Raw genomic sequence first — 27204 nt, forward strand, 5'->3', positions numbered from 1 at the left:
TTCCCTGCAATTCAGCAAGTGCTTTGCAGCTTGAAATTGGAAGGAAAGCCTCAGATTTAGCAGCCAGAGCTTCAGGAGGAGCAGCAGCGAGCACAGCATGGTTTTTGCAGCAGCTCCTTGCATACGCCTGCTTTTGGGAGTTGAAAGGCTTGCAGAGTGTTCAAGCACCTTTTTCTCTCCGCTGGAAAGCTGCAGGCTCAGTGCCAGTGTTCTGCAGCTTCTTTCTTCACGTTTCAGCTCTCCGTGTGCTGGAGAAGCCGGAGAGGCTTCCTTGCCGCCGAAGCGGCACCTTCGCCGGCAGAGAGCATCCTGCCGGCCGCGGTGCGCTCCGGAGCGGGGCTTGTGCCGGAAGACGCCGGCAACAGGCGCTTACCTCCGGACAGCTCCGGATCTCCCCTCTCATGCGTCTCTTGTCGCCTACATGGCAGGGAAAAGCCTCCCCACTCTGTCTAGGAAGGAGAAAGTGTGCCAGCACAGCAAACGCCTCCCGCACTTTCCCTGCAATTCAGCAAGTGCTTTGCAGCTTGAAATTGGAAGGAAAGCCTCAGATTTAGCAGCCAGAGCTTCAGGAGGAGCAGCAGCGAGCACAGCATGGTTTTTGCAGCAGCTCCTTGCATACGCCTGCTTTTGGGAGTTGAAAGGCTTGCAGAGTGTTCAAGCACCTTTTTCTCTCCGCTGGAAAGCTGCAGGCTCAGTGCCAGTGTTCTGCAGCTTCTTTCTTCACGTTTCAGCTCTCCGTGTGCTGGAGAAGCCGGAGAGGCTTCCTTGCCGCCGAAGCGGCACCTTCGCCGGCAGAGAGCATCCTGCCGGCCGCGGCGCGCTCCGGAGCGGGGCTTGTGCCGGAAGACGCCGGCAACAGGCGCTTACCTCCGGACAGCTCCGGATCTCCCCTCTCATGCGTCTCTTGTCGCCTACATGGCAGGGAAAAGCCTCCCCACTCTGTCTAGGAAGGAGAAAGTGTGCCAGCACAGCAAACGCCTCCCGCACTTTCCCTGCAATTCAGCAAGTGCTTTGCAGCTTGAAATTGGAAGGAAAGCCTCAGATTTAGCAGCCAGAGCTTCAGGAGGAGCAGCAGCGAGCACAGCATGGGTTTTGCAGCAGCTCCTTGCATACGCCTGCTTTTGGGAGTTGAAAGGCTTGCAGAGTGTTCAAGCACCTTTTTCTCTCCGCTGGAAAGCTGCAGGCTCAGTGCCAGTGTTCTGCAGCTTCTTTCTTCACGTTTCAGCTCTCCGTGTGCTGGAGAAGCCGGAGAGGCTTCCTTGCCGCCGAAGCGGCACCTTCGCCGGCAGAGAGCATCCTGCCGGCCGCGGTGCGCTCCGGAGCGGGGCTTGTGCCGGAAGACGCCGGCAACAGGCGCTTACCTCCGGACAGCTCCGGATCTCCCCTCTCATGCGTCTCTTGTCGCCTACATGGCAGGGAAAAGCCTCCCCACTCTGTCTAGGAAGGAGAAAGTGTGCCAGCACAGCAAACGCCTCCCGCACTTTCCCTGCAATTCAGCAAGTGCTTTGCAGCTTGAAATTGGAAGGAAAGCCTCAGATTTAGCAGCCAGAGCTTCAGGAGGAGCAGCAGCGAGCACAGCATGGTTTTTGCAGCAGCTCCTTGCATACGCCTGCTTTTGGGAGTTGAAAGGCTTGCAGAGTGTTCAAGCACCTTTTCCTCTCCGCTGGAAAGCTGCAGGCTCAGTGCCAGTGTTCTGCAGCTTCTTTCTTCACGTTTCAGCTCTCCGTGTGCTGGAGAAGCCGGAGAGGCTTCCTTGCCGCCGAAGCGGCACCTTCGCCGGCAGAGAGCATCCTGCCGGCCGCGGTGCGCTCCGGAGCGGGGCTTGTGCCGGAAGACGCCGGCAACAGGCGCTTACCTCCGGACAGCTCCGGATCTCCCCTCTCATGCGTCTCTTGTCGCCTACATGGCAGGGAAAAGCCTCCCCACTCTGTCTAGGAAGGAGAAAGTGTGCCAGCACAGCAAACGCCTCCCGCACTTTCCCTGCAATTCAGCAAGTGCTTTGCAGCTTGAAATTGGAAGGAAAGCCTCCGATTTAGCAGCCAGAGCTTCAGGAGGAGCAGCAGCGAGCACAGCATGGTTTTTGCAGCAGCTCCTTGCATACGCCTGCTTTTGGGAGTTGAAAGGCTTGCAGAGTGTTCAAGCACCTTTTTCTCTCCGCTGGAAAGCTGCAGGCTCAGTGCCAGTGTTCTGCAGCTTCTTTCTTCACGTTTCAGCTCTCCGTGTGCTGGAGAAGCCGGAGAGGCTTCCTTGCCGCCGAAGCGGCACCTTCGCCGGCAGAGAGCATCCTGCCGGCCGCGGTGCGCTCCGGAGCGGGGCTTGTGCCGGAAGACGCCGGCAACAGGCGCTTACCTCCGGACAGCTCCGGATCTCCCCTCTCATGCGTCTCTTGTCGCCTACATGGCAGGGAAAAGCCTCCCCACTCTGTCTAGGAAGGAGAAAGTGTGCCAGCACAGCAAACGCCTCCCGCACTTTCCCTGCAATTCAGCAAGTGCTTTGCAGCTTGAAATTGGAAGGAAAGCCTCAGATTTAGCAGCCAGAGCTTCAGGAGGAGCAGCAGCGAGCACAGCATGGTTTTTGCAGCAGCTCCTTGCATACGCCTGCTTTTGGGAGTTGAAAGGCTTGCAGAGTGTTCAAGCACCTTTTTCTCTCCGCTGGAAAGCTGCAGGCTCAGTGCCAGTGTTCTGCAGCTTCTTTCTTCACGTTTCAGCTCTCCGTGTGCTGGAGAAGCCGGAGAGGCTTCCTTGCCGCCGAAGCGGCACCTTCGCCGGCAGAGAGCATCCTGCCGGCCGCGGTGCGCTCCGGAGCGGGGCTTGTGCCGGAAGACGCCGGCAACAGGCGCTTACCTCCGGACAGCTCCGGATCTCCCCTCTCATGCGTCTCTTGTCGCCTACATGGCAGGGAAAAGCCTCCCCACTCTGTCTAGGAAGGAGAAAGTGTGCCAGCACAGCAAACGCCTCCCGCACTTTCCCTGCAATTCAGCAAGTGCTTTGCAGCTTGAAATTGGAAGGAAAGCCTCAGATTTAGCAGCCAGAGCTTCAGGAGGAGCAGCAGCGAGCACAGCATGGTTTTTGCAGCAGCTCCTTGCATACGCCTGCTTTTGGGAGTTGAAAGGCTTGCAGAGTGTTCAAGCACCTTTTCCTCTCCGCTGGAAAGCTGCAGGCTCAGTGCCAGTGTTCTGCAGCTTCTTTCTTCACGTTTCAGCTCTCCGTGTGCTGGAGAAGCCGGAGAGGCTTCCTTGCCGCCGAAGCGGCACCTTCGCCGGCAGAGAGCATCCTGCCGGCCGCGGTGCGCTCCGGAGCGGGGCTTGTGCCGGAAGACGCCGGCAACAGGCGCTTACCTCCGGACAGCTCCGGATCTCCCCTCTCATGCGTCTCTTGTCGCCTACATGGCAGGGAAAAGCCTCCCCACTCTGTCTAGGAAGGAGAAAGTGTGCCAGCACAGCAAACGCCTCCCGCACTTTCCCTGCAATTCAGCAAGTGCTTTGCAGCTTGAAATTGGAAGGAAAGCCTCCGATTTAGCAGCCAGAGCTTCAGGAGGAGCAGCAGCGAGCACAGCATGGTTTTTGCAGCAGCTCCTTGCATACGCCTGCTTTTGGGAGTTGAAAGGCTTGCAGAGTGTTCAAGCACCTTTTTCTCTCCGCTGGAAAGCTGCAGGCTCAGTGCCAGTGTTCTGCAGCTTCTTTCTTCACGTTTCAGCTCTCCGTGTGCTGGAGAAGCCGGAGAGGCTTCCTTGCCGCCGAAGCGGCACCTTCGCCGGCAGAGAGCATCCTGCCGGCCGCGGTGCGCTCCGGAGCGGGGCTTGTGCCGGAAGACGCCGGCAACAGGCGCTTACCTCCGGACAGCTCCGGATCTCCCCTCTCATGCGTCTCTTGTCGCCTACATGGCAGGGAAAAGCCTCCCCACTCTGTCTAGGAAGGAGAAAGTGTGCCAGCACAGCAAACGCCTCCCGCACTTTCCCTGCAATTCAGCAAGTGCTTTGCAGCTTGAAATTGGAAGGAAAGCCTCAGATTTAGCAGCCAGAGCTTCAGGAGGAGCAGCAGCGAGCACAGCATGGTTTTTGCAGCAGCTCCTTGCACACGCCTGCTTTTGGGAGTTGAAAGGCTTGCAGAGTGTTCAAGCACCTTTTTCTCTCCGCTGGAAAGCTGCAGGCTCAGTGCCAGTGTTCTGCAGCTTCTTTCTTCACGTTTCAGCTCTCCGTGTGCTGGAGAAGCCGGAGAGGCTTCCTTGCCGCCGAAGCGGCACCTTCGCCGGCAGAGAGCATCCTGCCGGCCGCGGTGCGCTCCGGAGCGGGGCTTGTGCCGGAAGACGCCGGCAACAGGCGCTTACCTCCGGACAGCTCCGGATCTCCCCTCTCATGCGTCTCTTGTCGCCTACATGGCAGGGAAAAGCCTCCCCACTCTGTCTAGGAAGGAGAAAGTGTGCCAGCACAGCAAACGCCTCCCGCACTTTCCCTGCAATTCAGCAAGTGCTTTGCAGCTTGAAATTGGAAGGAAAGCCTCAGATTTAGCAGCCAGAGCTTCAGGAGGAGCAGCAGCGAGCACAGCATGGTTTTTGCAGCAGCTCCTTGCATACGCCTGCTTTTGGGAGTTGAAAGGCTTGCAGAGTGTTCAAGCACCTTTTTCTCTCCGCTGGAAAGCTGCAGGCTCAGTGCCAGTGTTCTGCAGCTTCTTTCTTCACGTTTCAGCTCTCCGTGTGCTGGAGAAGCCGGAGAGGCTTCCTTGCCGCCGAAGCGGCACCTTCGCCGGCAGAGAGCATCCTGCCGGCCGCGGTGCGCTCCGGAGCGGGGCTTGTGCCGGAAGACGCCGGCAACAGGCGCTTACCTCCGGACAGCTCCGGATCTCCCCTCTCATGCGTCTCTTGTCGCCTACATGGCAGGGAAAAGCCTCTCCACTCTGTCTAGGAAGGAGAAAGTGTGCCAGCACAGCAAACGCCTCCCGCACTTTCCCTGCAATTCAGCAAGTGCTTTGCAGCTTGAAATTGGAAGGAAAGCCTCAGATTTAGCAGCCAGAGCTTCAGGAGGAGCAGCAGCGAGCACAGCATGGTTTTTGCAGCAGCTCCTTGCACACGCCTGCTTTTGGGAGTTGAAAGGCTTGCAGAGTGTTCAAGCACCTTTTTCTCTCCGCTGGAAAGCTGCAGGCTCAGTGCCAGTGTTCTGCAGCTTCTTTCTTCACGTTTCAGCTCTCCGTGTGCTGGAGAAGCCGGAGAGGCTTCCTTGCCGCCGAAGCGGCACCTTCGCCGGCAGAGAGCATCCTGCCGGCCGCGGTGCGCTCCGGAGCGGGGCTTGTGCCGGAAGACGCCGGCAACAGGCGCTTACCTCCGGACAGCTCCGGATCTCCCCTCTCATGCGTCTCTTGTCGCCTACATGGCAGGGAAAAGCCTCTCCACTCTGTCTAGGAAGGAGAAAGTGTGCCAGCACAGCAAACGCCTCCCGGACTTCCCCTGCAATTCAGCAAGTGCTTTGCAGCTTGAAATTGGAAGGAAAGCCTCCGATTTAGCAGCCAGAGCTTCAGGAGGAGCAGCAGCGAGCACAGCATGGTTTTTGCAGCAGCTCCTTGCATACGCCTGCTTTTGGGAGTTGAAAGGCTTGCAGAGTGTTCAAGCAGCTTTTTCTCTCCGCTGGAAAGCTGCAGGCTCAGTGCCAGTGTTCTGCAGCTTCTTTCTTCACGTTTCAGCTCTCCGTGTGCTGGAGAAGCCGGAGAGGCTTCCTTGCCGCCGAAGCGGCATTTTCGCCGGCAGAGAGCATCCTGCCGGCCGCGGTGCGCTCCGGAGCGGGGCTTGTGCCGGAAGACGCCGGCAACAGGCGCTTACCTCCGGACAGCTCCGGATCTCCCCTCTCATGCGTCTCTTGTCGCCTACATGGCAGGGAAAAGCCTCCCCACTCTGTCTAGGAAGGAGAAAGTGTGCCAGCACCGCAAACGCCTCCCGCGCTTTCCCTGCAATTCAGCAAGTGCTTTGCAGCTTGAAATTGGAAGGAAAGCCTCAGATTTAGCAGCCAGAGCTTCAGGAGGAGCAGCAGCGAGCACAGCATGGTTTTTGCAGCAGCTCCTTGCATACGCCTGCTTTTGGGAGTTGAAAGGCTTGCAGAGTATTCAAGCACCTTTTTCTCTCCGCTGGAAAGCTGCAGGCTCAGTGCCAGTGTTCTGCAGCTTCTTTCTTCACGTTTCAGCTCTCCGTGTGCTGGAGAAGCCGGAGAGGCTTCCTTGCCGCCGAAGCGGCACCTTCGCCGGCAGAGAGCATCCTGCCGGCCGCGGTGCGCTCCGGAGCGGGGCTTGTGCCGGAAGACGCCGGCAACAGGCGCTTACCTCCGGACAGCTCCGGATCTCCCCTCTCATGCGTCTCTTGTCGCTTACATGGCAGGGAAAAGCCTCTCCACTCTGTCTAGGAAGGAGAAAGTGTGCCAGCACAGCAAACGCCTCCCGCACTTTCCCTGCAATTCAGCAAGTGCTTTGCAGCTTGAAATTGGAAGGAAAGCCTCAGATTTAGCAGCCAGAGCTTCAGGAGGAGCAGCAGCGAGCACAGCATGGTTTTTGCAGCAGCTCCTTGCATACGCCTGCTTTTGGGAGTTGAAAGGCTTGCAGAGTGTTCAAGCACCTTTTTCTCTCCGCTGGAAAGCTGCAGGCTCAGTGCCAGTGTTCTGCAGCTTCTTTCTTCACGTTTCAGCTCTCCGTGTGCTGGAGAAGCCGGAGAGGCTTCCTTGCCGCCGAAGCGGCACCTTCGCCGGCAGAGAGCATCCTGCCGGCCGCGGTGCGCTCCGGAGCGGGGCTTGTGCCGGAAGACGCCGGCAACAGGCGCTTACCTCCGGACAGCTCCGGATCTCCCCTCTCATGCGTCTCTTGTCGCCTACATGGCAGGGAAAAGCCTCCCCACTCTGTCTAGGAAGGAGAAAGTGTGCCAGCACAGCAAACGCCTCCCGCACTTTCCCTGCAATTCAGCAAGTGCTTTGCAGCTTGAAATTGGAAGGAAAGCCTCAGATTTAGCAGCCAGAGCTTCAGGAGGAGCAGCAGCGAGCACAGCATGGTTTTTGCAGCAGCTCCTTGCATACGCCTGCTTTTGGGAGTTGAAAGGCTTGCAGAGTGTTCAAGCACCTTTTTCTCTCCGCTGGAAAGCTGCAGGCTCAGTGCCAGTGTTCTGCAGCTTCTTTCTTCACGTTTCAGCTCTCCGTGTGCTGGAGAAGCCGGAGAGGCTTCCTTGCCGCCGAAGCGGCACCTTCGCCGGCAGAGAGCATCCTGCCGGCCGCGGTGCGCTCCGGAGCGGGGCTTGTGCCGGAAGACGCCGGCAACAGGCGCTTACCTCCGGACAGCTCCGGATCTCCCCTCTCATGCGTCTCTTGTCGCCTACATGGCAGGGAAAAGCCTCTCCACTCTGTCTAGGAAGGAGAAAGTGTGCCAGCACCGCAAACGCCTCCCGCACTTTCCCTGCAATTCAGCAAGTGCTTTGCAGCTTGAAATTGGAAGGAAAGCCTCAGATTTAGCAGCCAGAGCTTCAGGAGGAGCAGCAGCGAGCACAGCATGGTTTTTGCAGCAGCTCCTTGCATACGCCTGCTTTTGGGAGTTGAAAGGCTTGCAGAGTATTCAAGCACCTTTTTCTCTCCGCTGGAAAGCTGCAGGCTCAGTGCCAGTGTTCTGCAGCTTCTTTCTTCACGTTTCAGCTCTCCGTGTGCTGGAGAAGCCGGAGAGGCTTCCTTGCCGCCGAAGCGGCACCTTCGCCGGCAGAGAGCATCCTGCCGGCCGCGGTGCGCTCCGGAGCGGGGCTTGTGCCGGAAGACGCCGGCAACAGGCGCTTACCTCCGGACAGCTCCGGATCTCCCCTCTCATGCGTCTCTTGTCGCTTACATGGCAGGGAAAAGCCTCTCCACTCTGTCTAGGAAGGAGAAAGTGTGCCAGCACAGCAAACGCCTCCCGCACTTTCCCTGCAATTCAGCAAGTGCTTTGCAGCTTGAAATTGGAAGGAAAGCCTCAGATTTAGCAGCCAGAGCTTCAGGAGGAGCAGCAGCGAGCACAGCATGGTTTTTGCAGCAGCTCCTTGCATACGCCTGCTTTTGGGAGTTGAAAGGCTTGCAGAGTGTTCAAGCACCTTTTTCTCTCCGCTGGAAAGCTGCAGGCTCAGTGCCAGTGTTCTGCAGCTTCTTTCTTCACGTTTCAGCTCTCCGTGTGCTGGAGAAGCCGGAGAGGCTTCCTTGCCGCCGAAGCGGCACCTTCGCCGGCAGAGAGCATCCTGCCGGCCGCGGTGCGCTCCGGAGCGGGGCTTGTGCCGGAAGACGCCGGCAACAGGCGCTTACCTCCGGACAGCTCCGGATCTCCCCTCTCATGCGTCTCTTGTCGCCTACATGGCAGGGAAAAGCCTCCCCACTCTGTCTAGGAAGGAGAAAGTGTGCCAGCACAGCAAACGCCTCCCGCACTTTCCCTGCAATTCAGCAAGTGCTTTGCAGCTTGAAATTGGAAGGAAAGCCTCAGATTTAGCAGCCAGAGCTTCAGGAGGAGCAGCAGCGAGCACAGCATGGTTTTTGCAGCAGCTCCTTGCATACGCCTGCTTTTGGGAGTTGAAAGGCTTGCAGAGTGTTCAAGCACCTTTTTCTCTCCGCTGGAAAGCTGCAGGCTCAGTGCCAGTGTTCTGCAGCTTCTTTCTTCACGTTTCAGCTCTCCGTGTGCTGGAGAAGCCGGAGAGGCTTCCTTGCCGCCGAAGCGGCACCTTCGCCGGCAGAGAGCATCCTGCCGGCCGCGGTGCGCTCCGGAGCGGGGCTTGTGCCGGAAGACGCCGGCAACAGGCGCTTACCTCCGGACAGCTCCGGATCTCCCCTCTCATGCGTCTCTTGTCGCCTACATGGCAGGGAAAAGCCTCTCCACTCTGTCTAGGAAGGAGAAAGTGTGCCAGCACCGCAAACGCCTCCCGCACTTTCCCTGCAATTCAGCAAGTGCTTTGCAGCTTGAAATTGGAAGGAAAGCCTCAGATTTAGCAGCCAGAGCTTCAGGAGGAGCAGCAGCGAGCACAGCATGGTTTTTGCAGCAGCTCCTTGCATACGCCTGCTTTTGGGAGTTGAAAGGCTTGCAGAGTATTCAAGCACCTTTTTCTCTCCGCTGGAAAGCTGCAGGCTCAGTGCCAGTGTTCTGCAGCTTCTTTCTTCACGTTTCAGCTCTCCGTGTGCTGGAGAAGCCGGAGAGGCTTCCTTGCCGCCGAAGCGGCACCTTCGCCGGCAGAGAGCATCCTGCCGGCCGCGGTGCGCTCCGGAGCGGGGCTTGTGCCGGAAGACGCCGGCAACAGGCGCTTACCTCCGGACAGCTCCGGATCTCCCCTCTCATGCGTCTCTTGTCGCCTACATGGCAGGGAAAAGCCTCCCCACTCTGTCTAGGAAGGAGAAAGTGTGCCAGCACAGCAAACGCCTCCCGCACTTTCCCTGCAATTCAGCAAGTGCTTTGCAGCTTGAAATTGGAAGGAAAGCCTCAGATTTAGCAGCCAGAGCTTCAGGAGGAGCAGCAGCGAGCACAGCATGGTTTTTGCAGCAGCTCCTTGCATACGCCTGCTTTTGGGAGTTGAAAGGCTTGCAGAGTGTTCAAGCACCTTTTCCTCTCCGCTGGAAAGCTGCAGGCTCAGTGCCAGTGTTCTGCAGCTTCTTTCTTCACGTTTCAGCTCTCCGTGTGCTGGAGAAGCCGGAGAGGCTTCCTTGCCGCCGAAGCGGCACCTTCGCCGGCAGAGAGCATCCTGCCGGCCGCGGTGCGCTCCGGAGCGGGGCTTGTGCCGGAAGACGCCGGCAACAGGCGCTTACCTCCGGACAGCTCCGGATCTCCCCTCTCATGCGTCTCTTGTCGCCTACATGGCAGGGAAAAGCCTCCCCACTCTGTCTAGGAAGGAGAAAGTGTGCCAGCACAGCAAACGCCTCCCGCACTTTCCCTGCAATTCAGCAAGTGCTTTGCAGCTTGAAATTGGAAGGAAAGCCTCAGATTTAGCAGCCAGAGCTTCAGGAGGAGCAGCAGCGAGCACAGCATGGTTTTTGCAGCAGCTCCTTGCATACGCCTGCTTTTGGGAGTTGAAAGGCTTGCAGAGTGTTCAAGCACCTTTTTCTCTCCGCTGGAAAGCTGCAGGCTCAGTGCCAGTGTTCTGCAGCTTCTTTCTTCACGTTTCAGCTCTCCGTGTGCTGGAGAAGCCGGAGAGGCTTCCTTGCCGCCGAAGCGGCACCTTCGCCGGCAGAGAGCATCCTGCCGGCCGCGGTGCGCTCCGGAGCGGGGCTTGTGCCGGAAGACGCCGGCAACAGGCGCTTACCTCCGGACAGCTCCGGATCTCCCCTCTCATGCGTCTCTTGTCGCCTACATGGCAGGGAAAAGCCTCCCCACTCTGTCTAGGAAGGAGAAAGTGTGCCAGCACAGCAAACGCCTCCCGCACTTTCCCTGCAATTCAGCAAGTGCTTTGCAGCTTGAAATTGGAAGGAAAGCCTCAGATTTAGCAGCCAGAGCTTCAGGAGGAGCAGCAGCGAGCACAGCATGGTTTTTGCAGCAGCTCCTTGCATACGCCTGCTTTTGGGAGTTGAAAGGCTTGCAGAGTGTTCAAGCACCTTTTTCTCTCCGCTGGAAAGCTGCAGGCTCAGTGCCAGTGTTCTGCAGCTTCTTTCTTCACGTTTCAGCTCTCCGTGTGCTGGAGAAGCCGGAGAGGCTTCCTTGCCGCCGAAGCGGCACCTTCGCCGGCAGAGAGCATCCTGCCGGCCGCGGTGCGCTCCGGAGCGGGGCTTGTGCCGGAAGACGCCGGCAACAGGCGCTTACCTCCGGACAGCTCCGGATCTCCCCTCTCATGCGTCTCTTGTCGCCTACATGGCAGGGAAAAGCCTCCCCACTCTGTCTAGGAAGGAGAAAGTGTGCCAGCACAGCAAACGCCTCCCGCACTTTCCCTGCAATTCAGCAAGTGCTTTGCAGCTTGAAATTGGAAGGAAAGCCTCAGATTTAGCAGCCAGAGCTTCAGGAGGAGCAGCAGCGAGCACAGCATGGTTTTTGCAGCAGCTCCTTGCATACGCCTGCTTTTGGGAGTTGAAAGGCTTGCAGAGTGTTCAAGCACCTTTTTCTCTCCGCTGGAAAGCTGCAGGCTCAGTGCCAGTGTTCTGCAGCTTCTTTCTTCACGTTTCAGCTCTCCGTGTGCTGGAGAAGCCGGAGAGGCTTCCTTGCCGCCGAAGCGGCACCTTCGCCGGCAGAGAGCATCCTGCCGGCCGCGGCGCGCTCCGGAGCGGGGCTTGTGCCGGAAGACGCCGGCAACAGGCGCTTACCTCCGGACAGCTCCGGATCTCCCCTCTCATGCGTCTCTTGTCGCCTACATGGCAGGGAAAAGCCTCCCCACTCTGTCTAGGAAGGAGAAAGTGTGCCAGCACAGCAAACGCCTCCCGCACTTTCCCTGCAATTCAGCAAGTGCTTTGCAGCTTGAAATTGGAAGGAAAGCCTCAGATTTAGCAGCCAGAGCTTCAGGAGGAGCAGCAGCGAGCACAGCATGGTTTTTGCAGCAGCTCCTTGCATACGCCTGCTTTTGGGAGTTGAAAGGCTTGCAGAGTGTTCAAGCACCTTTTTCTCTCCGCTGGAAAGCTGCAGGCTCAGTGCCAGTGTTCTGCAGCTTCTTTCTTCACGTTTCAGCTCTCCGTGTGCTGGAGAAGCCGGAGAGGCTTCCTTGCCGCCGAAGCGGCACCTTCGCCGGCAGAGAGCATCCTGCCGGCCGCGGTGCGCTCCGGAGCGGGGCTTGTGCCGGAAGACGCCGGCAACAGGCGCTTACCTCCGGACAGCTCCGGATCTCCCCTCTCATGCGTCTCTTGTCGCCTACATGGCAGGGAAAAGCCTCCCCACTCTGTCTAGGAAGGAGAAAGTGTGCCAGCACAGCAAACGCCTCCCGCACTTTCCCTGCAATTCAGCAAGTGCTTTGCAGCTTGAAATTGGAAGGAAAGCCTCAGATTTAGCAGCCAGAGCTTCAGGAGGAGCAGCAGCGAGCACAGCATGGTTTTTGCAGCAGCTCCTTGCATACGCCTGCTTTTGGGAGTTGAAAGGCTTGCAGAGTGTTCAAGCACCTTTTTCTCTCCGCTGGAAAGCTGCAGGCTCAGTGCCAGTGTTCTGCAGCTTCTTTCTTCACGTTTCAGCTCTCCGTGTGCTGGAGAAGCCGGAGAGGCTTCCTTGCCGCCGAAGCGGCACCTTCGCCGGCAGAGAGCATCCTGCCGGCCGCGGTGCGCTCCGGAGCGGGGCTTGTGCCGGAAGACGCCGGCAACAGGCGCTTACCTCCGGACAGCTCCGGATCTCCCCTCTCATGCGTCTCTTGTCGCCTACATGGCAGGGAAAAGCCTCCCCACTCTGTCTAGGAAGGAGAAAGTGTGCCAGCACAGCAAACGCCTCCCGCACTTTCCCTGCAATTCAGCAAGTGCTTTGCAGCTTGAAATTGGAAGGAAAGCCTCAGATTTAGCAGCCAGAGCTTCAGGAGGAGCAGCAGCGAGCACAGCATGGTTTTTGCAGCAGCTCCTTGCATACGCCTGCTTTTGGGAGTTGAAAGGCTTGCAGAGTGTTCAAGCACCTTTTTCTCTCCGCTGGAAAGCTGCAGGCTCAGTGCCAGTGTTCTGCAGCTTCTTTCTTCACGTTTCAGCTCTCCGTGTGCTGGAGAAGCCGGAGAGGCTTCCTTGCCGCCGAAGCGGCACCTTCGCCGGCAGAGAGCATCCTGCCGGCCGCGGCGCGCTCCGGAGCGGGGCTTGTGCCGGAAGACGCCGGCAACAGGCGCTTACCTCCGGACAGCTCCGGATCTCCCCTCTCATGCGTCTCTTGTCGCCTACATGGCAGGGAAAAGCCTCCCCACTCTGTCTAGGAAGGAGAAAGTGTGCCAGCACAGCAAACGCCTCCCGCACTTTCCCTGCAATTCAGCAAGTGCTTTGCAGCTTGAAATTGGAAGGAAAGCCTCAGATTTAGCAGCCAGAGCTTCAGGAGGAGCAGCAGCGAGCACAGCATGGTTTTTGCAGCAGCTCCTTGCATACGCCTGCTTTTGGGAGTTGAAAGGCTTGCAGAGTGTTCAAGCACCTTTTTCTCTCCGCTGGAAAGCTGCAGGCTCAGTGCCAGTGTTCTGCAGCTTCTTTCTTCACGTTTCAGCTCTCCGTGTGCTGGAGAAGCCGGAGAGGCTTCCTTGCCGCCGAAGCGGCACCTTCGCCGGCAGAGAGCATCCTGCCGGCCGCGGTGCGCTCCGGAGCGGGGCTTGTGCCGGAAGACGCCGGCAACAGGCGCTTACCTCCGGACAGCTCCGGATCTCCCCTCTCATGCGTCTCTTGTCGCCTACATGGCAGGGAAAAGCCTCCCCACTCTGTCTAGGAAGGAGAAAGTGTGCCAGCACAGCAAACGCCTCCCGCACTTTCCCTGCAATTCAGCAAGTGCTTTGCAGCTTGAAATTGGAAGGAAAGCCTCAGATTTAGCAGCCAGAGCTTCAGGAGGAGCAGCAGCGAGCACAGCATGGTTTTTGCAGCAGCTCCTTGCATACGCCTGCTTTTGGGAGTTGAAAGGCTTGCAGAGTGTTCAAGCACCTTTTCCTCTCCGCTGGAAAGCTGCAGGCTCAGTGCCAGTGTTCTGCAGCTTCTTTCTTCACGTTTCAGCTCTCCGTGTGCTGGAGAAGCCGGAGAGGCTTCCTTGCCGCCGAAGCGGCACCTTCGCCGGCAGAGAGCATCCTGCCGGCCGCGGTGCGCTCCGGAGCGGGGCTTGTGCCGGAAGACGCCGGCAACAGGCGCTTACCTCCGGACAGCTCCGGATCTCCCCTCTCATGCGTCTCTTGTCGCCTACATGGCAGGGAAAAGCCTCCCCACTCTGTCTAGGAAGGAGAAAGTGTGCCAGCACAGCAAACGCCTCCCGCACTTTCCCTGCAATTCAGCAAGTGCTTTGCAGCTTGAAATTGGAAGGAAAGCCTCAGATTTAGCAGCCAGAGCTTCAGGAGGAGCAGCAGCGAGCACAGCATGGTTTTTGCAGCAGCTCCTTGCATACGCCTGCTTTTGGGAGTTGAAAGGCTTGCAGAGTGTTCAAGCACCTTTTTCTCTCCGCTGGAAAGCTGCAGGCTCAGTGCCAGTGTTCTGCAGCTTCTTTCTTCACGTTTCAGCTCTCCGTGTGCTGGAGAAGCCGGAGAGGCTTCCTTGCCGCCGAAGCGGCACCTTCGCCGGCAGAGAGCATCCTGCCGGCCGCGGTGCGCTCCGGAGCGGGGCTTGTGCCGGAAGACGCCGGCAACAGGCGCTTACCTCCGGACAGCTCCGGATCTCCCCTCTCATGCGTCTCTTGTCGCCTACATGGCAGGGAAAAGCCTCCCCACTCTGTCTAGGAAGGAGAAAGTGTGCCAGCACAGCAAACGCCTCCCGCACTTTCCCTGCAATTCAGCAAGTGCTTTGCAGCTTGAAATTGGAAGGAAAGCCTCAGATTTAGCAGCCAGAGCTTCAGGAGGAGCAGCAGCGAGCACAGCATGGTTTTTGCAGCAGCTCCTTGCACACGCCTGCTTTTGGGAGTTGAAAGGCTTGCAGAGTGTTCAAGCACCTTTTTCTCTCCGCTGGAAAGCTGCAGGCTCAGTGCCAGTGTTCTGCAGCTTCTTTCTTCACGTTTCAGCTCTCCGTGTGCTGGAGAAGCCGGAGAGGCTTCCTTGCCGCCGAAGCGGCACCTTCGCCGGCAGAGAGCATCCTGCCGGCCGCGGTGCGCTCCGGAGCGGGGCTTGTGCCGGAAGACGCCGGCAACAGGCGCTTACCTCCGGACAGCTCCGGATCTCCCCTCTCATGCGTCTCTTGTCGCCTACATGGCAGGGAAAAGCCTCCCCACTCTGTCTAGGAAGGAGAAAGTGTGCCAGCACAGCAAACGCCTCCCGCACTTTCCCTGCAATTCAGCAAGTGCTTTGCAGCTTGAAATTGGAAGGAAAGCCTCAGATTTAGCAGCCAGAGCTTCAGGAGGAGCAGCAGCGAGCACAGCATGGTTTTTGCAGCAGCTCCTTGCATACGCCTGCTTTTGGGAGTTGAAAGGCTTGCAGAGTGTTCAAGCACCTTTTTCTCTCCGCTGGAAAGCTGCAGGCTCAGTGCCAGTGTTCTGCAGCTTCTTTCTTCACGTTTCAGCTCTCCGTGTGCTGGAGAAGCCGGAGAGGCTTCCTTGCCGCCGAAGCGGCACCTTCGCCGGCAGAGAGCATCCTGCCGGCCGCGGTGCGCTCCGGAGCGGGGCTTGTGCCGGAAGACGCCGGCAACAGGCGCTTACCTCCGGACAGCTCCGGATCTCCCCTCTCATGCGTCTCTTGTCGCCTACATGGCAGGGAAAAGCCTCCCCACTCTGTCTAGGAAGGAGAAAGTGTGCCAGCACAGCAAACGCCTCCCGCACTTTCCCTGCAATTCAGCAAGTGCTTTGCAGCTTGAAATTGGAAGGAAAGCCTCAGATTTAGCAGCCAGAGCTTCAGGAGGAGCAGCAGCGAGCACAGCATGGTTTTTGCAGCAGCTCCTTGCATACGCCTGCTTTTGGGAGTTGAAAGGCTTGCAGAGTGTTCAAGCACCTTTTTCTCTCCGCTGGAAAGCTGCAGGCTCAGTGCCAGTGTTCTGCAGCTTCTTTCTTCACGTTTCAGCTCTCCGTGTGCTGGAGAAGCCGGAGAGGCTTCCTTGCCGCCGAAGCGGCACCTTCGCCGGCAGAGAGCATCCTGCCGGCCGCGGTGCGCTCCGGAGCGGGGCTTGTGCCGGAAGACGCCGGCAACAGGCGCTTACCTCCGGACAGCTCCGGATCTCCCCTCTCATGCGTCTCTTGTCGCCTACATGGCAGGGAAAAGCCTCCCCACTCTGTCTAGGAAGGAGAAAGTGTGCCAGCACAGCAAACGCCTCCCGCACTTTCCCTGCAATTCAGCAAGTGCTTTGCAGCTTGAAATTGGAAGGAAAGCCTCAGATTTAGCAGCCAGAGCTTCAGGAGGAGCAGCAGCGAGCACAGCATGGTTTTTGCAGCAGCTCCTTGCATACGCCTGCTTTTGGGAGTTGAAAGGCTTGCAGAGTGTTCAAGCACCTTTTTCTCTCCGCTGGAAAGCTGCAGGCTCAGTGCCAGTGTTCTGCAGCTTCTTTCTTCACGTTTCAGCTCTCCGTGTGCTGGAGAAGCCGGAGAGGCTTCCTTGCCGCCGAAGCGGCACCTTCGCCGGCAGAGAGCATCCTGCCGGCCGCGGTGCGCTCCGGAGCGGGGCTTGTGCCGGAAGACGCCGGCAACAGGCGCTTACCTCCGGACAGCTCCGGATCTCCCCTCTCATGCGTCTCTTGTCGCCTACATGGCAGGGAAAAGCCTCCCCACTCTGTCTAGGAAGGAGAAAGTGTGCCAGCACAGCAAACGCCTCCCGCACTTTCCCTGCAATTCAGCAAGTGCTTTGCAGCTTGAAATTGGAAGGAAAGCCTCAGATTTAGCAGCCAGAGCTTCAGGAGGAGCAGCAGCGAGCACAGCATGGTTTTTGCAGCAGCTCCTTGCATACGCCTGCTTTTGGGAGTTGAAAGGCTTGCAGAGTGTTCAAGCACCTTTTTCTCTCCGCTGGAAAGCTGCAGGCTCAGTGCCAGTGTTCTGCAGCTTCTTTCTTCACGTTTCAGCTCTCCGTGTGCTGGAGAAGCCGGAGAGGCTTCCTTGCCGCCGAAGCGGCACCTTCGCCGGCAGAGAGCATCCTGCCGGCCGCGGCGCGCTCCGGAGCGGGGCTTGTGCCGGAAGACGCCGGCAACAGGCGCTTACCTCCGGACAGCTCCGGATCTCCCCTCTCATGCGTCTCTTGTCGCCTACATGGCAGGGAAAAGCCTCCCCACTCTGTCTAGGAAGGAGAAAGTGTGCCAGCACAGCAAACGCCTCCCGCACTTTCCCTGCAATTCAGCAAGTGCTTTGCAGCTTGAAATTGGAAGGAAAGCCTCAGATTTAGCAGCCAGAGCTTCAGGAGGAGCAGCAGCGAGCACAGCATGGTTTTTGCAGCAGCTCCTTGCATACGCCTGCTTTTGGGAGTTGAAAGGCTTGCAGAGTGTTCAAGCACCTTTTCCTCTCCGCTGGAAAGCTGCAGGCTCAGTGCCAGTGTTCTGCAGCTTCTTTCTTCACGTTTCAGCTCTCCGTGTGCTGGAGAAGCCGGAGAGGCTTCCTTGCCGCCGAAGCGGCACCTTCGCCGGCAGAGAGCATCCTGCCGGCCGCGGTGCGCTCCGGAGCGGGGCTTGTGCCGGAAGACGCCGGCAACAGGCGCTTACCTCCGGACAGCTCCGGATCTCCCCTCTCATGCGTCTCTTGTCGCCTACATGGCAGGGAAAAGCCTCCCCACTCTGTCTAGGAAGGAGAAAGTGTGCCAGCACAGCAAACGCCTCCCGCACTTTCCCTGCAATTCAGCAAGTGCTTTGCAGCTTGAAATTGGAAGGAAAGCCTCCGATTTAGCAGCCAGAGCTTCAGGAGGAGCAGCAGCGAGCACAGCATGGTTTTTGCAGCAGCTCCTTGCATACGCCTGCTTTTGGGAGTTGAAAGGCTTGCAGAGTGTTCAAGCACCTTTTTCTCTCCGCTGGAAAGCTGCAGGCTCAGTGCCAGTGTTCTGCAGCTTCTTTCTTCACGTTTCAGCTCTCCGTGTGCTGGAGAAGCCGGAGAGGCTTCCTTGCCGCCGAAGCGGCACCTTCGCCGGCAGAGAGCATCCTGCCGGCCGCGGTGCGCTCCGGAGCGGGGCTTGTGCCGGAAGACGCCGGCAACAGGCGCTTACCTCCGGACAGCTCCGGATCTCCCCTCTCATGCGTCTCTTGTCGCCTACATGGCAGGGAAAAGCCTCCCCACTCTGTCTAGGAAGGAGAAAGTGTGCCAGCACAGCAAACGCCTCCCGCACTTTCCCTGCAATTCAGCAAGTGCTTTGCAGCTTGAAATTGGAAGGAAAGCCTCAGATTTAGCAGCCAGAGCTTCAGGAGGAGCAGCAGCGAGCACAGCATGGTTTTTGCAGCAGCTCCTTGCATACGCCTGCTTTTGGGAGTTGAAAGGCTTGCAGAGTGTTCAAGCACCTTTTTCTCTCCGCTGGAAAGCTGCAGGCTCAGTGCCAGTGTTCTGCAGCTTCTTTCTTCACGTTTCAGCTCTCCGTGTGCTGGAGAAGCCGGAGAGGCTTCCTTGCCGCCGAAGCGGCACCTTCGCCGGCAGAGAGCATCCTGCCGGCCGCGGTGCGCTCCGGAGCGGGGCTTGTGCCGGAAGACGCCGGCAACAGGCGCTTACCTCCGGACAGCTCCGGATCTCCCCTCTCATGCGTCTCTTGTCGCCTACATGGCAGGGAAAAGCCTCCCCACTCTGTCTAGGAAGGAGAAAGTGTGCCAGCACAGCAAACGCCTCCCGCACTTTCCCTGCAATTCAGCAAGTGCTTTGCAGCTTGAAATTGGAAGGAAAGCCTCAGATTTAGCAGCCAGAGCTTCAGGAGGAGCAGCAGCGAGCACAGCATGGTTTTTGCAGCAGCTCCTTGCACACGCCTGCTTTTGGGAGTTGAAAGGCTTGCAGAGTGTTCAAGCACCTTTTTCTCTCCGCTGGAAAGCTGCAGGCTCAGTGCCAGTGTTCTGCAGCTTCTTTCTTCACGTTTCAGCTCTCCGTGTGCTGGAGAAGCCGGAGAGGCTTCCTTGCCGCCGAAGCGGCACCTTCGCCGGCAGAGAGCATCCTGCCGGCCGCGGTGCGCTCCGGAGCGGGGCTTGTGCCGGAAGACGCCGGCAACAGGCGCTTACCTCCGGACAGCTCCGGATCTCCCCTCTCATGCGTCTCTTGTCGCCTACATGGCAGGGAAAAGCCTCTCCACTCTGTCTAGGAAGGAGAAAGTGTGCCAGCACAGCAAACGCCTCCCGCACTTTCCCTGCAATTCAGCAAGTGCTTTGCAGCTTGAAATTGGAAGGAAAGCCTCAGATTTAGCAGCCAGAGCTTCAGGAGGAGCAGCAGCGAGCACAGCATGGTTTTTGCAGCAGCTCTTTGCACACGCCTGTTTTTGGGAGTTGAAAGGCTTGCAGAGTGTTCAAGCACCTTTTTCTCTCCGCTGGAAAGCTGCAGGCTCAGTGCCAGTGTTCTGCAGCTTCTTTCTTCACGTTTCAGCTCTCCGTGTGCTGGAGAAGCCGGAGAGGCTTCCTTGCCGCCGAAGCGGCACCTTCGCCGGCAGAGAGCATCCTGCCGGCCGCGGTGCGCTCCGGAGCGGGGCTTGTGCCGGAAGACGCCGGCAACAGGCGCTTACCTCCGGACAGCTCCGGATCTCCCCTCTCATGCGTCTCTTGTCGCCTACATGGCAGGGAAAAGCCTCCCCACTCTGTCTAGGAAGGAGAAAGTGTGCCAGCACAGCAAACGCCTCCCGCACTTTCCCTGCAATTCAGCAAGTGCTTTGCAGCTTGAAATTGGAAGGAAAGCCTCAGATTTAGCAGCCAGAGCTTCAGGAGGAGCAGCAGCGAGCACAGCATGGTTTTTGCAGCAGCTCCTTGCACACGCCTGCTTTTGGGAGTTGAAAGGCTTGCAGAGTGTTCAAGCACCTTTTTCTCTCCGCTGGAAAGCTGCAGGCTCAGTGCCAGTGTTCTGCAGCTTCTTTCTTCACGTTTCAGCTCTCCGTGTGCTGGAGAAGCCGGAGAGGCTTCCTTGCCGCCGAAGCGGCACCTTCGCCGGCAGAGAGCATCCTGCCGGCCGCGGTGCGCTCCGGAGCGGGGCTTGTGCCGGAAGACGCCGGCAACAGGCGCTTACCTCCGGACAGCTCCGGATCTCCCCTCTCATGCGTCTCTTGTCGCCTACATGGCAGGGAAAAGCCTCCCCACTCTGTCTAGGAAGGAGAAAGTGTGCCAGCACAGCAAACGCCTCCCGCACTTTCCCTGCAATTCAGCAAGTGCTTTGCAGCTTGAAATTGGAAGGAAAGCCTCAGATTTAGCAGCCAGAGCTTCAGGAGGAGCAGCAGCGAGCACAGCATGGTTTTTGCAGCAGCTCCTTGCATACGCCTGCTTTTGGGAGTTGAAAGGCTTGCAGAGTGTTCAAGCACCTTTTTCTCTCCGCTGGAAAGCTGCAGGCTCAGTGCCAGTGTTCTGCAGCTTCTTTCTTCACGTTTCAGCTCTCCGTGTGCTGGAGAAGCCGGAGAGGCTTCCTTGCCGCCGAAGCGGCACCTTCGCCGGCAGAGAGCATCCTGCCGGCCGCGGTGCGCTCCGGAGCGGGGCTTGTGCCGGAAGACGCCGGCAACAGGCGCTTACCTCCGGACAGCTCCGGATCTCCCCTCTCATGCGTCTCTTGTCGCCTACATGGCAGGGAAAAGCCTCTCCACTCTGTCTAGGAAGGAGAAAGTGTGCCAGCACAGCAAACGCCTCCCGCACTTTCCCTGCAATTCAGCAAGTGCTTTGCAGCTTGAAATTGGAAGGAAAGCCTCAGATTTAGCAGCCAGAGCTTCAGGAGGAGCAGCAGCGAGCACAGCATGGTTTTTGCAGCAGCTCCTTGCACACGCCTGCTTTTGGGAGTTGAAAGGCTTGCAGAGTGTTCAAGCACCTTTTTCTCTCCGCTGGAAAGCTGCAGGCTCAGTGCCAGTGTTCTGCAGCTTCTTTCTTCACGTTTCAGCTCTCCGTGTGCTGGAGAAGCCGGAGAGGCTTCCTTGCCGCCGAAGCGGCACCTTCGCCGGCAGAGAGCATCCTGCCGGCCGCGGTGCGCTCCGGAGCGGGGCTTGTGCCGGAAGACGCCGGCAACAGGCGCTTACCTCCGGACAGCTCCGGATCTCCCCTCTCATGCGTCTCTTGTCGCCTACATGGCAGGGAAAAGCCTCTCCACTCTGTCTAGGAAGGAGAAAGTGTGCCAGCACAGCAAACGCCTCCCGGACTTCCCCTGCAATTCAGCAAGTGCTTTGCAGCTTGAAATTGGAAGGAAAGCCTCCGATTTAGCAGCCAGAGCTTCAGGAGGAGCAGCAGCGAGCACAGCATGGTTTTTGCAGCAGCTCCTTGCATACGCCTGCTTTTGGGAGTTGAAAGGCTTGCAGAGTGTTCAAGCACCTTTTTCTCTCCGCTGGAAAGCTGCAGGCTCAGTGCCAGTGTTCTGCAGCTTCTTTCTTCACGTTTCAGCTCTCCGTGTGCTGGAGAAGCCGGAGAGGCTTCCTTGCCGCCGAAGCGGCACCTTCGCCGGCAGAGAGCATCCTGCCGGCCGCGGTGCGCTCCGGAGCGGGGCTTGTGCCGGAAGACGCCGGCAACAGGCGCTTACCTCCGGACAGCTCCGGATCTCCCCTCTCATGCGTCTCTTGTCGCCTACATGGCAGGGAAAAGCCTCCCCACTCTGTCTAGGAAGGAGAAAGTGTGCCAGCACAGCAAACGCCTCCCGCACTTTCCCTGCAATTCAGCAAGTGCTTTGCAGCTTGAAATTGGAAGGAAAGCCTCAGATTTAGCAGCCAGAGCTTCAGGAGGAGCAGCAGCGAGCACAGCATGGTTTTTGCAGCAGCTCCTTGCACACGCCTGCTTTTGGGAGTTGAAAGGCTTGCAGAGTGTTCAAGCAGCTTTTTCTCTCCGCTGGAAAGCTGCAGGCTCAGTGCCAGTGTTCTGCAGCTTCTTTCTTCACGTTTCAGCTCTCCGTGTGCTGGAGAAGCCGGAGAGGCTTCCTTGCCGCCGAAGCGGCACCTTCGCCGGCAGAGAGCATCCTGCCGGCCGCGGTGCGCTCCGGAGCGGGGCTTGTGCCGGAAGACGCCGGCAACAGGCGCTTACCTCCGGACAGCTCCGGATCTCCCCTCTCATGCGTCTCTTGTCGCCTACATGGCAGGGAAAAGCCTCTCCACTCTGTCTAGGAAGGAGAAAGTGTGCCAGCACAGCAAACGCCTCCCGGACTTTCCCTGCAATTCAGCAAGTGCTTTGCAGCTTGAAATTGGAAGGAAAGCCTCAGATTTAGCAGCCAGAGCTTCAGGAGGAGCAGCAGCGAGCACAGCATGGTTTTTGCAGCAGCTCCTTGCACACGCCTGCTTTTGGGAGTTGAAAGGCTTGCAGAGTGTTCAAGCACCTTTTTCTCTCCGCTGGAAAGCTGCAGGCTCAGTGCCAGTGTTCTGCAGCTTCTTTCTTCACGTTTCAGCTCTCCGTGTGCTGGAGAAGCCGGAGAGGCTTCCTTGCCGCCGAAGCGGCACCTTCGCCGGCAGAGAGCATCCTGCCGGCCGCGGTGCGCTCCGGAGCGGGGCTTGTGCCGGAAGACGCCGGCAACAGGCGCTTACCTCCGGACAGCTCCGGATCTCCCCTCTCATGCGTCTCTTGTCGCCTACATGGCAGGGAAAAGCCTCCCCACTCTGTCTAGGAAGGAGAAAGTGTGCCAGCACAGCAAACGCCTCCCGCACTTTCCCTGCAATTCAGCAAGTGCTTTGCAGCTTGAAATTGGAAGGAAAGCCTCAGATTTAGCAGCCAGAGCTTCAGGAGGAGCAGCAGCGAGCACAGCATGGTTTTTGCAGCAGCTCCTTGCATACGCCTGCTTTTGGGAGTTGAAAGGCTTGCAGAGTGTTCAAGCAGCTTTTTCTCTCCGCTGGAAAGCTGCAGGCTCAGTGCCAGTGTTCTGCAGCTTCTTTCTTCACGTTTCAGCTCTCCGTGTGCTGGAGAAGCCGGAGAGGCTTCCTTGCCGCCGAAGCGGCACCTTCGCCGGCAGAGAGCATCCTGCCGGCCGCGGTGCGCTCCGGAGCGGGGCTTGTGCCGGAAGACGCCGGCAACAGGCGCTTACCTCCGGACAGCTCCGGATCTCCCCTCTCATGCGTCTCTTGTCGCCTACATGGCAGGGAAAAGCCTCTCCACTCTGTCTAGGAAGGAGAAAGTGTGCCAGCACCGCAAACGCCTCCCGCACTTTCCCTGCAATTCAGCAAGTGCTTTGCAGCTTGAAATTGGAAGGAAAGCCTCCGATTTAGCAGCCAGAGCTTCAGGAGGAGCAGCAGCGAGCACAGCATGGTTTTTGCAGCAGCTCCTTGCATACGCCTGCTTTTGGGAGTTGAAAGGCTTGCAGAGTATTCAAGCACCTTTTTCTCTCCGCTGGAAAGCTGCAGGCTCAGTGCCAGTGTTCTGCAGCTTCTTTCTTCACGTTTCAGCTCTCCGTGTGCTGGAGAAGCCGGAGAGGCTTCCTTGCCGCCGAAGCGGCACCTTCGCCGGCAGAGAGCATCCTGCCGGCCGCGGTGCGCTCCGGAGCGGGGCTTGTGCCGGAAGACGCCGGCAATAGGCGCTTACCTCCGGACAGCTCCGGATCTCCCCTCTCATGCGTCTCTTGTCGCCTACATGGCAGGGAAAAGCCTCCCCACTCTGTCTAGGAAGGAGAAAGTGTGCCAGCACAGCAAACGCCTCCCGCACTTTCCCTGCAATTCAGCAAGTGCTTTGCAGCTTGAAATTGGAAGGAAAGCCTCAGATTTAGCAGCCAGAGCTTCAGGAGGAGCAGCAGCGAGCACAGCATGGTTTTTGCAGCAGCTCCTTGCATACGCCTGCTTTTGGGAGTTGAAAGGCTTGCAGAGTGTTCAAGCACCTTTTTCTCTCCGCTGGAAAGCTGCAGGATCGGTGCCAGTGTTCTGCAGCTTCTTTCTTCACGTTTCAGCTCTCCGTGTGCTGGAGAAGCCGGAGAGGCTTCCTTGCCGCCGAAGCGGCACCTTCGCCGGCAGAGAGCATCCTGCCGGCCGCGGTGCGCTCCGGAGCGGGGCTTGTGCCGGAAGACGCCGGCAACAGGCGCTTACCTCCGGACAGCTCCGGATCTCCCCTCTCATGCGTCTCTTGTCGCCTACATGGCAGGGAAAAGCCTCCCCACTCTGTCTAGGAAGGAGAAAGTGTGCCAGCACCGCAAACGCCTCCCGCACTTTCCCTGCAATTCAGCAAGTGCTTTGCAGCTTGAAATTGGAAGGAAAGCCTCAGATTTAGCAGCCAGAGCTTCAGGAGGAGCAGCAGCGAGCACAGCATGGTTTTTGCAGCAGCTCCTTGTATACGCCTGCTTTTGGGAGTTGAAAGGCTTGCAGAGTGTTCAAGCACCTTTTTCTCTCCGCTGGAAAGCTGCAGGCTCAGTGCCAGTGTTCTGCAGCTTCTTTCTTCACGTTTCAGCTCTCCGTGTGCTGGAGAAGCCGGAGAGGCTTCCTTGCCGCCGAAGCGGCACCTTCGCCGGCAGAGAGCATCCTGCCGGCCGCGGTGCGCTCCGGAGCGGGGCTTGTGCCGGAAGACGCCGGCAACAGGCGCTTACCTCCGGACAGCTCCGGATCTCCCCTCTCATGCGTCTCTTGTCGCCTACATGGCAGGGAAAAGCCTCCCCACTCTGTCTAGGAAGGAGAAAGTGTGCCAGCACAGCAAACGCCTCCCGCACTTTCCCTGCAATTCAGCAAGTGCTTTGCAGCTTGAAATTGGAAGGAAAGCCTCAGATTTAGCAGCCAGAGCTTCAGGAGGAGCAGCAGCGAGCACAGCATGGTTTTTGCAGCAGCTCCTTGCATACGCCTGCTTTTGGGAGTTGAAAGGCTTGCAGAGTGTTCAAGCAGCTTTTTCTCTCCGCTGGAAAGCTGCAGGCTCAGTGCCAGTGTTCTGCAGCTTCTTTCTTCACGTTTCAGCTCTCCGTGTGCTGGAGAAGCCGGAGAGGCTTCCTTGCCGCCGAAGCGGCACCTTCGCCGGCAGAGAGCATCCTGCCGGCCGCGGTGCGCTCCGGAGCGGGGCTTGTGCCGGAAGACGCCGGCAACAGGCGCTTACCTCCGGACAGCTCCGGATCTCCCCTCTCATGCGTCTCTTGTCGCCTACATGGCAGGGAAAAGCCTCTCCACTCTGTCTAGGAAGGAGAAAGTGTGCCAGCACAGCAAACGCCTCCCGCACTTTCCCTGCAATTCAGCAAGTGCTTTGCAGCTTGAAATTGGAAGGAAAGCCTCAGATTTAGCAGCCAGAGCTTCAGGAGGAGCAGCAGCGAGCACAGCATGGTTTTTGCAGCAGCTCTTTGCACACGTCTGTTTTTGGGAGTTGAAAGGCTTGCAGAGTGTTCAAGCAGCTTTTTCTCTCCGCTGGAAAGCTGCAGGCTCAGTGCCAGTGTTCTGCAGCTTCTTTCTTCACGTTTCAGCTCTCCGTGTGCTGGAGAAGCCGGAGAGGCTTCCTTGCCGCCGAAGCGGCACCTTCGCCGGCAGAGAGCATCCTGCCGGCCGCGGTGCGCTCCGGAGCGGGGCTTGTGCCGGAAGACGCCGGCAACAGGCGCTTACCTCCGGACAGCTCCGGATCTCCCCTCTCATGCGTCTCTTGTCGCCTACATGGCAGGGAAAAGCCTCCCCACTCTGTCTAGGAAGGAGAAAGTGTGCCAGCACAGCAAACGCCTCCCGCACTTTCCCTGCAATTCAGCAAGTGCTTTGCAGCTTGAAATTGGAAGGAAAGCCTCAGATTTAGCAGCCAGAGCTTCAGGAGGAGCAGCAGCGAGCACAGCATGGTTTTTGCAGCAGCTCCTTGCATACGCCTGTTTTTGGGAGTTGAAAGGTTTGCAGAGCGGCCAGGCTTACAGTTCAACAACTGGTTCTTCTGGTGGGGAGAAACCCTCCTCTTTTAGGGAAGCAGCCTCAGAGTTGAAAGCAACTGTTTTGTCAGACTTCAGGCTCCCCGGCACAGCCTGCACTGCCTGTTCTTCCTGCTCACTGATTTACAGGCAGTGCCACAATGGCCCTGGTTCAGATGTTTGGTGCATCCAGGGAATTTGGCATCATCATTTCCATATATCTTAATATAAGTTTCAATTCTTGCAGCCACTCTTCAAATGCCAGCATTCCTTTCTTTTACAGAAAGATCAAGGTTCCCAGAAGTCTTCTGACATCCTCTTTTGTGCTCAGAGAGATGACATTTTAAACCAGATGTCTCCTAAGTTATCAGCATTTTAAAGAATAATGAACTAAAATGACCCTGGTTTCCAGCTGTGCCCAACTCCATTCTGTGTCAGACACTGAGATTCCCACCTCTAAGGCACGAGCTCTTGGTGCCACCCATCCCTCCTGTCCTTCCCACAGCAGCCTGTGCCTGTTTTCCCCGGCAGAATCCCTGTGCCCTGTGCCCCCTGCCAGGAGCAGTTGCACACAGGCACACAGCTCCCCGTGCCCTCACCCGTGGGTTTCTCTCATCCCCGAACACGCCGATGAGAACATTGGTGCTATGCTCGCCCGGCGCCTGCACTTCCACCACAACGGGGATCTCTGCTGTGCTCTGGGGCTGGACAATCCCACAGGGCTTGGGGCTGGAGTAGAACACAGCAGAGTCCTTCTTGCATTTCTGGAAGGGACAGAATGAAATGCAGCTTCAGAGGCACCTCTGAAGAAACTTTAGACTCCTTAACATCCACTGCAACAGCAACTTACACACACGTTTAAAACTCCCCAGGACAAAGGTAAAAGGCACAAACAAGATGCAAGAATTGGAGGCTTAGCACTCCCAGGGAATCCTGCAAGGAGGCTGCCAGCACAGGCATTGCTGTCTGTGGATGCAGCAGCTTTTCACAACCCTCTAAGATCTCCCACAAGAAAACACCCTGAAGACTAGAACATCAACTGTTTCCTCAGGAGCTTCAATTGCCTCCTCAGGTTTACATTTGGGCAGGATCCTGTTCTCAGCAGATCTTTAAGACTGAATAGAAATTAACAAGGTCTTATCCAAAGCCCTTTTTCCCCTTATAATCTCTTCAATAATATTTGACAGGAGGAGGTGGATGTGATGCCAAACCTGGGGAATAAGCCCATAGCAGCCAGGAAGGTGGCTGGGATTCCTGATGAGGATCTTCCTCTCATAGGGCACCTTCAGCTGGCACTCATCGTACTGGAGCACATGGGTGGACACTTGGAGCTCAGGAACGAGACATCTGGGAAAAGAGATGACCCCAGGGGAATCAGAGGTACTGAGAGAATAGAGAACATTTACCCCCCAAAGATTGGGAAATGGAGCAGAACACATTGGTCGCTGTCAAATGGACATTTAACAGCCCTACAGGGATAAATTGCCTTCTACCTCTTCCCACTCCAACGGGTCTTGTCAAGGAGGGCCAAACCCTGAGAGGCAGCACCCAGAGGCTGCCAAGTGCCCCAGGCAGAGCACTTGGTGCCACAGCTGCCTCAGCCCCTCCTTCACCCAGGGAGGCTTGCAAGGACTCCTGTCACAGTCCCAGTGATCCACGAGCTCTGGGGGAGCCTTCCCAACAAGGATCAGGGCTCACTAAGGCTCAAGGAACACACAGCTCCAGTGTCTCAGTAAAAATGACTCCCTTCTCTCCCATGGTGCTGCTGCCCTGCCTGAGAACTCAGCTCTTTGCCCCAGCCCTGGAGGGCACGAGACACCAGCTGCCCTCCAGAGTGGCTGATCACC

Source organism: Fringilla coelebs (genome assembly GCF_963513975.1).
Source record: "Fringilla coelebs genome assembly, chromosome: 26".
In the NCBI taxonomy this organism is placed as follows: domain Eukaryota; kingdom Metazoa; phylum Chordata; class Aves; order Passeriformes; family Fringillidae; genus Fringilla; species Fringilla coelebs.